Raw genomic sequence first — 16,993 nt, forward strand, 5'->3', positions numbered from 1 at the left:
TGTGATTTGTAGGCTGTATATTGTAAGGTATATCTGGAGAGTATGTGAAGCTGAGATATGGCTGAAGTGTAATTATGTATTATTTCACATAGCAGAAATATTTTTCTGTATAGAACATGGACTAGGTAGCCACTTTTACATCATCTACCACTTGGGAAGTAAGTATTAAAAACTGAATTAGTCAAAGTAACCCAGTATCTGCAGTTTCTGAGGATGGTTTAATAAACAAGTGGGAGGGGGGATTTTCCTGAAATGGTTGTTTATTAGCTGTATTAGCATATTCCTAGTGTGTGTCAAGAGAAGAATATTTTTCCCAAATAATCCAGAGTTTTTAGCTGCTCCCAAAGTTAAAGAATAGTGCATGTTAACTGATGATGTGCCACAGTAGTGCATGTTAAAATGATGTTTGTGTAGAAAATAACACATACATCATCAGAAATGGTGCATGCCTAAAATTGCAGTTGTATCAGCAAAGCTGATGTATGCATCAAAAATGGTGCACATATCAGAAAAAAATGTGTGTAGCTCCAAAAAGAATTTTGCATGCATAATTTTTGCAGCAAGTTCTACAATGTGTATGCAAATGACAAACAGTGCCAACACAGCAGACTAAAATTAGACTTAATAATTATAACTGGATCACCTTATCAAGTGTAGCATTAAAACTACTGCTCACCTATTCTTCCCTCTGACATCTTCTAGAGTGCTTCAGTGTGGTCTTTCCAAGAACTCTTAATTTTTCTGAGGTGATGTCACCCTACAACACCATGTACTTTGCAGGATTGCTTCCATTCATACAGGTTGTTTCATCAATAGCATCTTCAGTGTTGTTTGGAACCTTGTTTTGGAATGTTATGCAAACTAAGGAACATAAATTGTGGCACATTCTGTGATCATGCTCATTGCTACCTTTCAGCAAAATGTTCTCTGCTCAGAAATTATTGTAGTACTTAATTAGTTTCTCACCCTCTTCTTTTTTTTTTTTTGTTCCACTTAGACTGGGTTTTGACTGAACTGAGTATGTGTGTTTCTCTTTCTCTTAATTTTTCTTTCTTTGCGGTTCCTGTGAGTCAAACTCTATAACAATAATCTTTCTATAACTCTGCAGTTTTGCTAGAGAAAACAGAAAATAGTAGAAGGAATCTTAAAGCAATTTGTCATTCTCTTGTAATTTGCAAGTGTGTTTCCCCTGTTTGAAATTATAGTTTTATTTTTAAATGTATATCTTATGTTATTTAAGGAATCAAACTACAATTTTTTTCCTCTTTCAGGATTGTATCTTACTAGCTTGCCTAGAAATTTTCAGACCAATCTATAAAAGATAAGTTTGCTTATGGCAAAACCAGATCACTGCAATTTATGCACAAAGGCCTGGGTTTTATGATACTTTATTGTCATTAATCTGGGGAGCAAGCTACATTTTTTTCCTTTAAGAAATTGCAGTTTACTAATTTGTGAGACAAAGGGACAAATAAGATATAATAACTTGTGGAGAAGCCAGACCATTGCATTTTACCTATTGAACCAATGAACACTTGCAGAAAACTACTAAAAATAACAAAAAAGCAGCCAAGGAGTGCTAAAAAATCCCAGTTCTTTATTGTAAGTGCTTTCGTTCATCCACACTATACAATGAACTTCTTCAGACAAAAACCTACCCAACATTCTATGCCTTATATAAGACAATTAGTTAATAAATTATTTAACAAACCTTCTTAGGCTAATCTAACTGTTGTATATTATAAAGCCGCAAAAGTTACAAAATTAAGTTTAAAAATGCTAACAAGCACAAGAAAATTTGCCATTATGAATTCTTATAAAGCACAATCAGATAAAACCAATATATATCATTCTATAATGCATGTGTTAATTTATTGTATATATAAACAGTGAAATGGTGAATAAACAGCTTCTCCTTCCTATCTAAATGTTAAGCTAAAAAGGTGAAAAACTTTGCCTTTTTTTTAATTTCTTTGCATGTATATAAAAAGTACTACTACTGGCTTAGTGGTCAATCACTTTGTGTATGGTGTGCAGGGTCCTGGGTTCAATCCTTGCAGAGGCTGTTTATTTAACCTATGAACCTGTAGGAAATTAACCCCAGGGATCACATCAGTTGCCCTGCTAGACAGGGTTCCAGGGAAGTAAATATTGTGGGAAGAAATATCCAGGGAATTGTTATGGCTAGGCTTGTATATACCCTAGGGCCGATAGCCTAGTACCAGCCTATGAACTTAGACTAATTAGTACCATCATAGCATAACTTAAATGAGTAGATATATAAATACACATTTCATGGTACATATTACCCATCCAATGATTTTAACTTTAGGATGCATTTAATTAAACTAAATTTGTTCAGTCCTGGTGGAACATGGGCAGTAGTTCTTAACTGCCATAATAGTTCACATTCTTCCAACTTCAGTTCCCAAGGTCCACCTCTAATATTTTTGCTTATTTGATCCATGATAATGAATTGGAATTTATGTGTAGGATTATCTATAACATGCCTTGCCAAAGCGTTGGTAGTAGACTTGATATTGGTGTTCATAAATCCTTTAAGTGCCCATTCTGTTTTTCCTATATAAAAACCTTGGCACTGCTGGCATTGGGCAAGGTCAACTACTCCTGTTGTCTCGCAATTAAATATTCCTTTTACACTATAGATTTTGTTGTGTATACTAAAACAATTCCTTACTTTTATAAATTGGCATTGATGGCATCTGCCACATTTCTTCATGCCCCAATTACTTTTAGGTATTATGCTGTTGCACTCTAATATGTTCTTCAAATTTGAGCCTCTTCTATATGTTATATTGGGTTTTCCTCCCAAATTTCTGTACACATTACTGTGTTCCATTATGAGGGCCCAGTTTTTAATGATAATGTTTTTAATGTTTGCTGCATCCATAGAGTAGGTAGTTAAAAAACTAAGTCTAGGATCGAACTGGATGGGGAGATTATTGGGATTTCTATCTTTTGTAGTTAACTCTTGTTTTACTTCACTATAGCCTTTCCACAAGATGGGCTTGAAATGCCCATTATTCCTTTTCCTATATACTTCATTAAAAAGTTGTTCAAAGAGGTGTGTAGGATATCCTCTTTTTGTGAACATATTTTTTAAGAGTTCACATTCAACTTGAAAATCATTGTCAGATGAGACCATTCTGGCCGCTCGGACCAATTGCCCTTTCATTACTGCTCTTTTTTGATAAGAAGGATGATTGCTACTAAAATGGAGAAAAGCATTAGAATAAGTAGGCTTTCTATAAATGGTAGCCCTACATCTCCTATTCATTGTGTCTTTAGACAATTGTACATCTAAGAAGTTAATAGTTTCTATCCCAAACTGGTAGGTGAATTCTAGAAAGTTAGTAAAACCTGTAATGATGTTAAGGAATTTATCTACTGTTTCCAGTGGCCCTTTCCATATAAAAAACATGTAATCTTGATAGAAGTGTACCAAACAGCGTTTTCCTTGAACATGGCATTGTTGAATAAAAATTCCCTTTCCCAATAAGCCATCACACAATTTGCGAAACTTCCACCACAGGGGGAGCCCATGGCTACCCCTGTTTTTTGCAAGAAAAAATGGTTATTAAATAAGATGTAATTATTTTGTAATACCAGTTTGAGTAGTACTTCAATCAGATCTATTTCATTGCTATCCATGCCTTTTATTGTTAAAAACTCACATACCCACTGCAAGCCTAGTTCCTTGGGTATGACAGTGTACAAATCTTTTATATCTACTGTCAAAAAGTTGTAACTAACATTAAATTCTAAGTGATTTATGCTTTCTAAAAAACTCCAGGAATCTTGACAAATGTGTTGTTCTGTATGCATTAGTGGTTTTAATTTACTATCTACATACTTGGCAGAGGCATACGTGATGGATTTACAACCATCTACTATAGGTCGAAAGGGCAGATTGAAGAGGTCCTTATGGATCTTAGGAGATCCAAAAATAACAGGTGTTACAGGTGCAGGCATCATTAAGTAGTGATATGTGTCAGTATTCTGAAGCTTCACAAATTGCGTGATGGCTTATTGGGAAAGGGAATTTTTATTCAATAATGCCATGTTCAAGGAGAATGCTGTTTGGTACACTTGCTATCAAGATGACATGTTTTTTTATATGGAAAGGGCCACTGGAAACAGTAGATAAATTCCTTAACATCATTACACGTTTTACTAACTTTCTAGAATTCACCTACCAGTTTGGGATAGAAACTATTAATGTTATGTTGTCCTATCTTGCCTTCATTCTTACAATGATGGGTTCAGAGCCCATCCTTGGCTCCGACTTGGCTGAATACACAGCTGAAAGACTCAAACTTGGCTTGTGGCAAGTAGGTATCCCATAATGCAGTGGTGTAACTCCCCAGATATCATTTGCCGCTTTATGAGGTTTGTTGCGCTCTTCTTGGCCGTGGCTAAGTTGTGAATTTTTTCTACTTATTACATTTATAAGAACTTTAATCTCTTTATATTATAGTGGGGGGTGTTTTCTTCTAGCATTGTAGTTACATAGTTACCAATTGAACTAGTATATCTAGATTTTTATAGCTATTATTCCCTTTTGGTGCTGCCTTTGCCGTCGTTTTCGTAGGCCTTGCTGTATCCCTTGTAGTGGTTGTTGTTGTTGTGTCTTTTTGTATAGCTTAATAGTAGCCCGTTTAAGTTAGAGAGCTCTTCACCTGTTTTAGTTAGAGGGCTTGTAGTTGGTGTGTTGTTTTTCTGGGATTTAGGGCCATTTTAGTTAGAGGCCCTATTATCTTTTCTTGTTTATCTGTCTGCTCAGTGTTTCCTGTTGTAGTTAGCTGTATATCACTAGTTATAGTAATTAGAATTTTCTGTTGTTAGATTGTGGTCTTTTTTCATAATCATGTCCAAAGACCCAGAGGAGAGGAAACATAAGCCTTCTGGCTTCAAGAAATGCTAGAAGTGTTCACAAAAGATGTCTATTACTGAAGGTCATGTTATCTGTGTTTATTGCCTTGGAGCTATTCATTTGCAAGAGGATTGTACATTCTGTCATTCCTTCAGTGCCGGGGTTTTACAAGAAAGGAGAAACAAATTGATCCTTAAAGGGCTCTTAAAGCCAACTTTTGAGGAAGCTATCCACAGTTCTTCTTCCTCTTCTTCTTCTCCTTCTTCAAAAAAGAACAAACCTCAAAAGAGATGATCACCTGCTGCATCGGCTCATTTGGTGCCTCCAGTCAAGTTACCTAAAATATCTAAGGCTACTACCTCCTCAGTTCCACAGTCTTCAGAACCATTGGAGGTTATTTTGATTGACAAGCCTGGTTCTTCAGCTCCAAAGTATTCAGAGCTGCAGGATTCCTCTTCTTGGAGCCGGTCTATTGAAATTTCACCGGTCTCCCCTACACTGAGATCTCCCATTTTGCACAGGTCTCGTTCTCCGTCCCTATCCTCCAGGTCCACCAGGAGCTTATCTAATGATGACATGGAACGGGTGGTGCGCAGACTCTTGAAGTTGCCGGTGCTAACCAAATTATTTTCAGCTCCGACCCATCTGGTCCCGGAGCCTATTGTAGCCATTGTACCCACTGTTCCTCCTCCGAGCCAAGCTGGATATTCGGAGCCAGAGTTCTTGGTGCCACTTACTGTGGATCTGTCGATTTCGAGACCCCATTCATTGATCATGGAGCCGATTTCTGCTCCGACTCTCTCAGCGCTGCCCAGAGAGTCGGGGAGCCAGGGTTCCTCGGTCAGCCCCGAGGGGGATTCTCAGCCCCGATCTTCGGTGCCGAGCCTACCCCTTGGAGTGTTGGCCCAGGTTAGCTTGGCTCCTACATTGGCCTCGGGGCCATTCCCACTGGGTCCAGTGGCTTCCTCTGCCTCCTCGAAGCCAAGGGAGTCTTTGGAGTTGGTGGGATCTGCTTTTAAGGTGATGAGGAGTGTGCTGTCTGCCCCTACAGCTCCACATAAGGATACCAGCACTCGTTCCCCCTAAGGCACTGGCTACTGTCTCGGCACCACCTATTCCACAGGACAGCGGAGATCCAGAGTGTCAGGATTCCCCATTGGGTGAACCCCTCTCTTCCGAGGCCTCCCCAGAATACCCTTCTGAGGAGCCCCCTGGGAAGAGAACTTGCAAGAGGAAGGCATAGACTCACCAGATGAGTCCGTCACTTCAAACACTGACCGCGAGGAGTCAGAAGGGTCTCCACGGTCATCCTATGATGATATCTCTTTTGCAGATATTCTAGAGATCCTGAAGCACAAAGGTGGCTGGCAGGCCTCCACCCCTTCTGATGAGGAGACAGTGTACCTGAAAGCTTTTGGATCTCAACCTTCAGCCTCCTGGGTATCTCTGCCTTTTGACTAGCTAATGGACTTGGTCAGTTGAAAGGTGTGGGAGTCACCTGACACAATGGAACCAGTCCCTCGGAGCCCAAACAAATTCTTATCAGCTCCTTCCAGAAAGGATTTCCTCACTAAGGGGGTACCTTTAGATGATATAGTGGTGGCAGCAGCCACCAAGAAGGAACTTTTGGAGACATCCTCATCTGTCCATCCTTCGAACAAAGACTCTCGAACAATGGACACATATGAGAAGTGTGTGTTTTTGTCCGCGACCTTTACACTTCGATCACTGAACTACCTCACTCATTTCACAAGGCTACAGAGAGCTCTCCTGAAATAACTAGGAGATACTCTACAAGGTACATTGGTTGTGGGGGTGAATGAGAAGGTCTCCTCCCAGCTATCCACCTTAAATGCCATCGTCAACTCCTCCATGAGGCTGATCTCTTATGCAGCTGATGGAGCGAGCAGGGCAGCAAGTTCTGGAGTTTCCCTTAGGAGACGCTCCTGGATTCGCTTGTGCAATTTTGTGAAGCCCTTTAAATCTACCTTTACTAATGCCCTTTTTGGTGATTCCTCATTCTTTGGACCCAAAGTAAAAGACACTCTCATCCAGTGCGAGCAGGAAGGAAAAACTCTCTCTGCTTTTGGAGTACATTTTTCCATACCTTCAAGACCTTATCCTAAAGGTCAGAAGAGTCCGAAAATGTGGTTTAGAAGATCCCAGAGAGTGTTCCAGGATGCACGGGGTGAATCCTTCCCCAGGGGCAAAGGGGAAGGTAATAACAGTAGATGCCGCCCTAGAGGCAGAGGGGGTCTGCAGAACCAGGGCGACCGTGATTCCTGCTCTGCTCTGGAGACAGTCGAGGGACATTTATCTATGTACCCAGAAGCCTGGAAAACTACCACAAGAGACAAGTGGGTACTAAGAATAATATTCCATTCCCTTTTCCTACCCTGTCCCACAGATCAGAACAATCCCAGATGTTCCACCCAATCTAAGAGAGCAAGCAACTATAGAAATTCAAAAGTTGCTGCACAAAAGAGTCATCCACAAAGTCCCCACAGACAAAATAGGATTCGGAACTTACTCAAAATTCTTTTTGGTGCCAAAAAGAACAGGGGACTGGAGACCCATATTAGACCTAAGCAATTTAAACAAATCTGTCAAGAAGTCAAAGTTCCGAATGGTGACACTGCAGTCTATACTTCCTTTTTAGGGAAAGATGATTGGATGTGCTCGATAGACCTTCAAGATGTTTACAACCACATAAAAATGGACAGGGCATTGAGAACGTACTTACGCTTCCGGCTGGGAGCCAATCATTATCAGTTCTGAGCTCTGCCGTTTGGTCTCACTACAGTCCCCAGAGTGTTCACCAAATGCATGGCAGTAGTCACGGCTCACCTAAGGTGTCTAGGATTCCAAGTGTTTCCCTATCTAGATGATTGGCTCCTATCTGCCACCACCACCAAGCATCTACTCCAACAAGCCAGGGATGTGACCTTGGAAATTTGCTCTCAGTTGGGTATTACTTTCAACTTTCAAAAATCTGCCTTGTTGCCCTGTCAACATATTACATTTATAGGTGCAGATCTAGACACCTCTTCCTTGATAGCACATCTTCCAACAGACAGAGTTTCATCACTCAGGCAACAGATACTTCATCTTCTTCCCAAGACCAAGGTGAAAACAAAGATAGTTCTAAAATTATTAGGGACAATGGCTTCCACAATAACACTGGTTCCCCTTGCCAGAATGCACATGAGGACCCTTCAATGGCTTTTTACCCCCCAATGGTCACTTCAACAGCTTCCTGTGTTTCACCTTATCAGGATAACGGAATCATGCAAAAACGACTTAAGATTGTGGATACACTCCAGCCATGTGACCATAGGGAGACCCTTTGTTCCACAACAACCCATAACTACAGTGAACACAGACACTTCCCAGATGGGGAGGTGGCATTATTTGGGGAGAACAGTCCAAGGTATATGGCAAGAACATGAGGCTCACTTGCATATAAATGTCCTAGAGATGAGAGCAGTGCTTCTTGCGTTGCAAACACTTCACGATTCCCTCCCTCTAGGGACAATTGCAATACAGTCAGACAATATGTCTGTGGTTTGGTACATAAACAAGCAGGGGGGAACCAGATCTTACCCCCTTTGTCACGGGGCCCTAAGAGTTTGGGAATGGGCAGTTTCTTCCCAGTGCTTTCTAATAGCAATGCACATTTCTGGGAAGTCCAGTGTGATAGCAGACAAGGTGAGCAGGGCAATTCTAATGCCTCATGAGTGGTCTCTCAATCAGAAAGTATTGGGAAGGATTTTACGAACTTGGGGTCTGCCTTGCTGCAATCTTTTCGCCACTCCCATGAATGCCAAGTGCAGCAACTACTTTACCCTACTCCCCCCTCTGGGGAAGACACCAAAAGATGCACTTGCTCACGATTGGCCCATGGGAGTTCTGTATGCCTTTCCTGCATTTCCTCTCATACCCAGAGTCATTTAGAAAGCACCATCCTTGGGAAGCAGGATGATTCTCATTGCTCCTTACTGGCCTCATCAAGTTTGGTTCCCCTTCCTTTGGCCTCATCTTCAGGAGAAGACTTGGACTCTGGACCCAGTTCCAGACCTGCTGACACATATGTCAGGTGCACTTCATCCTTCTTTCCACACCCTCAACTTGACAGCTTGACTGCTCCACTTCCCAATTTAGTCAGGCTTCAGAAGTTCACTCCAGCAGTTAAACATATCTTGATGTCCTGTCATAAAGCTTCCACCAGAAAACTGTATTCTAGCAAATGGAAAAGTTTTTCTCTCCGGGCTCAAAACAGAAACATTGACCCTTTTTCTGCGCCTATTCATTCTATCTTGGAATTCTTGGCGGAACTCTTCCAACAGGGTTCAGCTGCAGCAACCATCAGAGTACAACTTGCTGCAATTTCATATTTCCACATTGGTGATCCTACTTCGAACTTAATGTCACACAGGTTGTGTAGAGCCTTCTTGAAAGGTGCCTCCTTGCTAAGACCTCCCTTTAAGGAACCCCTTCCTCCTTGAGATTTAAATTTTGTTCTATCTCACCTAACGTTACCACCTTTTGAACCTTCTTCATCTTCAGACCTCAAGTTCCTTTCCTGGAAGACCATTTTTCTGGTTGCTATATCTGCTAGAAGGGTATCAGAGTTGCAAGCTCTATCTATCAAACCGCCATATCTGATATTTCATAAGGATAGGGTATCCTTACGAACTAATCCATCCCTTTTACCTAAAGTCACTTCTTCAACTAACATAAATCAATCTATTGAGCTTTCAGTGTTTTTCCCTAATCACAGCAACAAGGCAGAATACAAATTACATCAACTGGACGTGCACAAACAACTCAGATTCTGTTTGCATAGGACAAAAGATTTTAGAAAATTTGACCAGTTGTTCATATCCTTTTTAGATTCAAAAAAGGGTAGGCCAGTTTCAAAAACTACCCTTTCCAACTGGCTCTCTAACTGCATTACCTTCATCTATACCTCAAACAACAGAGATTTGCCATTAAGGCTCATTCCACTAGAGCACTGGCTACGTCTTCTGCCTTTCAGGCCAGAATTCCTATGGATAATATTTGTGCTGCAGCTGCACCTGGGCTACTCCTCATACATGTATCACTCATTATAAAGTGGATTTGGCCTCCAGGGACAGGAACTCCTTTGGGTCCACTGTGCTTAAAGGTGTACTCTTATGAGCCACCCAGGGAAAATGTGCTAGGTATGCTGTCCCATCATTGTAAGAATGAAGATGAGATAGGACAACATAACATATAGAAGTTATGTACTCACCATAATGTTCCATGTTTATTGTCCATCTTGCCGTTCATTCTTACGACCCCTCCCTCCTTCCCCCTTCCAAGGACTCCTTGTGGACCAGGTGGATGTTTTACTCCTTTCAGGAGATCCTTGCTTCAGTTTGTTCTCCTATTTCATTGGGGATAGCATATATTTGTATATATTTGTATCTATATATATATATATATATATATATATATATATATATATATATATGTTTATGGTTCATTACAATTTCTTTAGTAGTAGCAGCAAACAAGATCTGGGGAGTTACATCACTGCATTATGGGATACCTACTTGCCACGAGCCAAGTTTGAGTCTTTCAGCTGTATATTCTGCCGAGTAGGAGCCGAAGATCAGCTCCGAACCCATCATTGTAAGAATGAATGGTGAAATCGACAACAAACATGGAACTTTATGGTGAGCACATAACTTCTTTACTCTTAGATGTACAATTGTCTAAAGACACAATGAATAGGAGATGTAGGGCTACCATTTATAGAAAGCCTACTTATTCTAATGTTTTTCTCCATTTTAGTAGCAATCATACTTCTTATCAAAAGAGAGCAGTAATGAAAGGGCAATTGGTCCGAGCGGCCAGAATGGTCTCATCTGACAATGATTTTCAAGTTGAATGTGAACTCTTAAAAAATATGTTCACAAAAAGAGGATATCCTACACACCTCTTTGAACAACTTTTTAATGAAGTATATAGGAAAAGGAATAATGGGCATTTCAAGCCCATCTTGTGGAAAGGCTATAGTGAAGTAAAACACGATTTAACTACAAAAGATAGAAATCCCAATAATCTCCCCATCCAGTTCGATCCTAGACTTAGTTTTTTAACTACCTACTCTATGGATGCAGCAAACATTAAGAACATTATCATTAAAAACTGGGCCCTCATAATGGAACACAGTAATGTGTACAGAAATTTGGGAGGAAAACTCAATATAACATATAGAAGAGGCTCAAATTTGAAGAACATATTAGAATGCAACAGCATAATACCTAAAAGTAATTGGGGCATGAAGAAATGTGGCAGATGCCATCAATGCCAATTTATAAACGTAGGGAATTGTTTTAGTATACACAACAAGATCTATAGTGTAAAAGGAATATTTAATTGCGAGACAACAGGAGTAGTTTACCTTCACCAATGCCAGCAGTGCCAAGGTCTTTATATAGGAAAAACAGAATGGACACTTAAAGGATTTACGAACACCAATATCAAGTCTACTACCAATGCTTTGGCAAGGCATGTTATAGATAATCCTACACATAAATTCCAATTCATTATTATGAATCAAATAAGCAAAAATATTATAGGTGGACCTTGGGAACTGAAGTTGGAAGAATGTGAACTATTGTGGCAGTTAAGAACTACTGCGCATGTTCCACCAGGACTGAATGAATTTAGTTCAATTAAATGCATCCTAAAGTTAAAATCATTGGATAGGTAATATGTAGTATGAAATGTGTATTTATATATCTACTCATTTAAGTTATGCTATGATGGTACTAATTAGTCCAAGTAGTAGTACTTTTTATATACATGCAAAAAAATAAAAAAAGGCAAAGTTTTTCACCTTTTTATCTTAACATTTAGATAGGAAGGAGAAGCTGTTTATTCACCATTTCATTGTTTATATATACAATAAATTAACAACTACATTATAGTATGATATATATTGGTTTTACTTGATTGTGCTTTATAAGAATTCATGATGACACATTTTCTTGTGCTTGTTAGCATTTTTAAACTTGATTTTGTAACTTTACAACTTTATAATATACAACAGTTAGATTAGCCTAAGAAGGTCTGTTAATTAATTTATTAACTAATTAAGTGTCTTATATAAGGCATAAAATGTTGGGTAAGTTTTTGTCTGAAGAAGTTCATTGTATAGTGTGGATGAACGAAAGCACTTACAATAAAGAACTGGGATGTTTTAGCACTCATTGGCTGCTTTTTTGTTATTTTACCTATTGAAGTCTGAGTCCTTGCAGTATTCTGCAGTTGTAAAATAATATGAGGTTGATTCTAATACTCTGTTTCAAGGAAGTGAGAAAATATTGGAAATCAGGTCATCTAAACTAGGGATCAATGTGTGGCATGAAAGTTGCAAAATCATGATATAACTGTCTGCCCATACCTTTCAGCAATACAGATTTTTTTCTCATATTTTTCGTCCGTTTCTCATAAAATTGTGGTTTTCTGACAAATCACTAGGAAATCATTCAGGTTAAAGTCAGAAAATAATGACAGTTGTTTCAGTTTCAGACTTCACGCCCTTCAAAATTTCATGTTATTCTGTCAATTTTCTAAGTTTGTAAGAGCGATATTTAAAAAGCGTCCCTACTTTTGTGCCTCTGTCCCCCATTATTGATGGCATTGTCCATATTTTTTCTCCAAGAGGTTGAGAGTTATGTGCCTGCCATGGTACCAAATGTTGTTATTGCAGTATGTACTGAAAAAATAGTAAATGTCTGCAGTTTTTGTAAATAATCGTTAGATTTTGTTGGCCTGCCTGGTCCTGTGAATATGAAAGGTGTTCAATGCAGATGGCTATATGAGATTTCCTACAAATGGTCAAGAACAATGTAGATGTGTTTTAGCTCGTTGCTTTGCATATTCAAATTTGGAATTCCACAGTCAATTTTCAGTAGGAAGTCACTGTCATTACCGCCCCCTCCACCCCACAGTGATTCAGACTATTTGATTTTTTACTTTTTTTCTCCCTGTTGTTGTACATCTGTGGAGTTATTAGGGAATTGTTGAATGTGCAGTGAAAAAATACAAGCTTTGTGTAAATTTTCAAGCTAAAGCTTTGACCATTTTATTTTATCAGCTGAAGTTTTAACTAGTTGAGACTCCAACAAAATACAAAAAATATGAGTGCTATATGTCCTACATCAGTTTTTGAAATATTCACCTTGCATCTTGTACACTATAGAGTACTGAAGTGTACAGGTAGGGTGCAAAATAAGGAAAAGCAATGAACCAACATCTCTATGTGATGCATAGGGATTACAAGAGGGTCCCGCACTGCACAAGCAGAAAATCCAAAATGTCTGCTGGGCTACTTGTAACCTCTTAAAGTAAGCAGTATGCATCATATGCATGACTTGACAGGTGAGGAATAAAGCTTTCACGTGAAACGTGTAGGTCACAGGACTTCAGAGCAAAGTGATATAGACACAGTTACAGTACCCTGGAAAGTGCCATCATTATGAAAAAAGCAGTAGGTTATGATTTAAGGATGCATTTTGGAGGGGTCAGGGAAAAGGCAAGGAACTAATGTTTAACTAAATGGCAGTAGACATTAAAACTGCCTTCCTGAAAGGATAGCAGTAACAGAGCAGTACAAGTATAAAAATGGGACAAATATAAAGCAATTGGTCTGTGGGATGCAAAAATATATTGGCTGTTGATTAAAGAATATTTGTAATGTATCCATGAGGCTAAAAAACAAAGGGGTCAAAATAGTACTAATCTGCAATCAAAATATGGAAGCTATATACTTAGCATAACAATAGATTTTTTTTTATCTCTGTCCACGTCAACCTGCAGCACTGGCCTCCACAGGCAATATTCACTCAGCACCTTTAAGATTTTCTCAGACTTTAACTACCCCCCCCCCCCAGCCTCTGTAATAGTCTGTACTCCTTGTCTCTTCAGTTCAAGTTTGCCCCAGAATAGTAAGCACTTACAAACTAACTTCAGTATTATGCATATCATGAGTAACTTCTTCAGATGTACTTCCAGAAATCTCTTCAAAACAATTCTCTCCATGTTGTTTGGGCCATGGGAGGGGGTAGGTAGGAAAGTATGTTGAAGTGCATGGACATTAATTGTGAAGATCATTACAGTAAATATGTAACTTCTTTATCTTACGTGATCCAGTCCATGGACTTCAAACAGTACAGCGTCTCCAGCTCATCCTCTTCGGTAGTATCACAGCAAGATATATTTGATGACAGTTGACCCAAAGACCAACCTATGTATCTTGAGATCATTTACAGCTTGTAGTGTCCTGTCATAGTATACAGAGAAGGCCATATTACAGCAGCACAAATATCATCAATTGAATTTTTGAAAAATTATTGGGAAGTAGCCTCTGTTGTAGTAGAATGCGCCTATGATTTGACAGGAAATCCTTATTTTATTTTGCATAACAAAAGAAATTTGGTCAGAAAGCCACCTGGACAGAGTGACTTTGGGTACATTTTGACCCATTTATTGAGGACATAGGAGTCAAAAAGATGATCATCTTTTCTGCTATCTTTAAGTATTGTTCAAATAAAAATATACTGACAGTGGACATCCCCTCTGTTGGAACTGGCAACAATATCGAAAAGTACACCAAAGCATTTATATAGATGCATGGAATCAGGAATACCCGACAGGACTAAATCATCCTCTGAAGGAAGAGTAAACCTGTCTGGTGGATATCTGCAATAAATAAACTCTATAACAAAAGAAAAAAATTCCTGTCCAAGATCAGGTGCCCAACTGGAAGCAATGTCTCCTTAGCCTGAACAAGCAAATAAGAGCACTAGTGAAAGCCTCCAAAGTAATCTTCGAGTCCAAATTGGCCACATCTACTAGAGATAATCATAAGGCCTTTTTCACATATGCCCGCAACCTCAAAGGAAGCACCCAGATCTGTTCAGAACTGGTGGTCAAGGACACCACATATACAAATGCCGTAGATATAGCAAACTTGTTGGCTGACAGATTCAGCGAAAACTTTACCCGTCTGTCCCTCCCATCAGTAAATCAAGATATCCCCAGTAACTGCCCCCTTCACCTTATATCTAGGGAATAGGCCATCACTGATCTCTCAAAGGCAAAAAATGCAGCCTCCATGGGACCTGATAACATCCCAGGCTGCATCCTATGTGAGCTCAGGCAGGAACATGCAGCACCATTAGGCACCCTATTCAACCAAAGCCTGAGTACTGGCTTCATCCCAGCTCAGTGGAGGACAGCCACTGTCATCCCTTTACACAAAGGTGTAGCGTCCACTGATCCAGGAAATTATAAACCCATCAGCCTAACTAACCTGATCTGCAAGGCCATGGAATGGATTATCATGGACCTCATTAACAAGGAAATTGGCAACCTCCAAACACTTGATCCCACACAGTTTGGGTTCATCAAGGGGAGGTCAGGGGAGGTCATGTCTGCTAAATTTGGTCGACGTCTTTGAGACAGTCACCAAAGCCATGGACGAGGGGAAGACTGTGCACACTGCCTACCTTGACCTGGCCAAAGCCTTTGACATTATTCCCCACTCAGGCATAATAGATAAACTCTCTCAAATAGACATCGATCCATATGTTACCAGATGGGTAGCAAACTGGCTCACTGATAGAGCTCACATAGTCAAAATAGGGGAAGCCACCTCAAGCAGTAGACAGCAGCGTACCCCAGGGTTCGGTCTTGGGGCCTCTGTTATTTGGGATATACTTTTCTGAGGTGCAGGCCAAAACCAGTGGCCTATGGCTGACGAAGTTTGCAGATGACTGCAAGCTGGGTGCTGTCATCAATTCCCCTAGTGATGTGGACATTCTCCATTCTCACTCAGACAAATAACTAGTGCTAGAAACATGGCCTCAAGCTAAATACCAAAAAATGCATCATCGCCCCCTTTTGGGAGAGTGACGTCCCCACAAATTATCACATTAATAACAATGTCCTAAGCACTCAGTCAGTCATGAAGGATTTGGGCACCTAGGTTGATAGCAATCTGACTTTTGACCACCATGTTACTTCCGTGGTATGGAAGCCTTCTACATGGCCCACCTCATAAGTAAGGGTATCTCATCCAGGAACAAGGAGGTCATAACATCCCTGTATTCTTCCCTTATAAGGCCCATTACTGAGTACAATGCACCTTTTGGCATCTACCTGGCAAAGCACATACAGCAGCTGGAGAGACCACAGAAGTTCCTCACCAGGAGAACCCAGAGCCTCAGACATTTGCCATACACAGATAGGCTAAAAAACCCTATCCCTCTACTCAGTTTCATACAGACTCCTCACAGGTGACCTCTGTGTGGCATACAAGGCGATCATGGACCCCACCTTGATGGGACTGCTGCATATCCGCAAGTCAAGCAACACTTGAGTAACCCACACGTGTGGCCTCAACCTGGTCTGTGACATAAACAGGACTTGTTGGTGAAACAGATTTCTGTCCCAGAGACTCCCTCATCTATGGAATAGACTCCCTGTCCATATTAAGCAGAGTACCTCTTACCCCTTTTTAAGCGCAACCTGGATAACTAGCTGGGAAACAGGAAATATACCCCTGGGATTCCATCCGTGTCCCTGCTGGACAAAGGCATTGGGTGCTGATTTGTCTAAACATGGGCTAAACACTTGGCTAGGCTTATGAGGGCCTCGGGGCCAATAGCCTAGTAACCTCCTATGAGGAAAAACATAAACACATTACTTGATTTAGAGCTGACTCTCTGACTATCTTAGGCATATAAAACAAGCAGTTATAATGATAGTCAGTCTTTATGGTGGGACCCCTTTAGATTAGTGATGTTTCAGAACATCGAACAGGATATGATTGACACCATGTGATCAACATTCCAAAATGCTAAACTTTTGTACTGAGTTTACAGTACTTTGAGGACTGAGGAATTGGCCTTTTTTTCCACTGTAGTGCAATCTCAGAGTTTATTTTATTTTATTAGCAATTACTTAGTTGGTATATATAATTAGCGGGGTTGGGGAGGTGGCTGTAAAAACACAGTTATATTTTTGTCGTTTTTGATGATCTGTAACATAGATTGTATG

The 16,993-nt window shown here is 40.0% G+C and overlaps 1 protein-coding gene across 1 annotated transcript in view; it reads left to right on the top strand.

Annotated features, from left to right (window-relative positions):
• Positions 1–16,993, top strand: part of LOC122810833 (voltage-dependent P/Q-type calcium channel subunit alpha-1A-like) — an 874,328-nt gene that overhangs the window by 125,081 nt on the left and 732,254 nt on the right. The gene's annotated exons all lie outside the window — the stretch shown is intronic.

This window comes from Protopterus annectens, chromosome 9.part0, assembly GCF_019279795.1.
Source record: "Protopterus annectens isolate FY-2018-M chromosome 9.part0, PAN1.0, whole genome shotgun sequence".
NCBI lineage: Eukaryota > Metazoa > Chordata > Ceratodontiformes > Protopteridae > Protopterus > Protopterus annectens.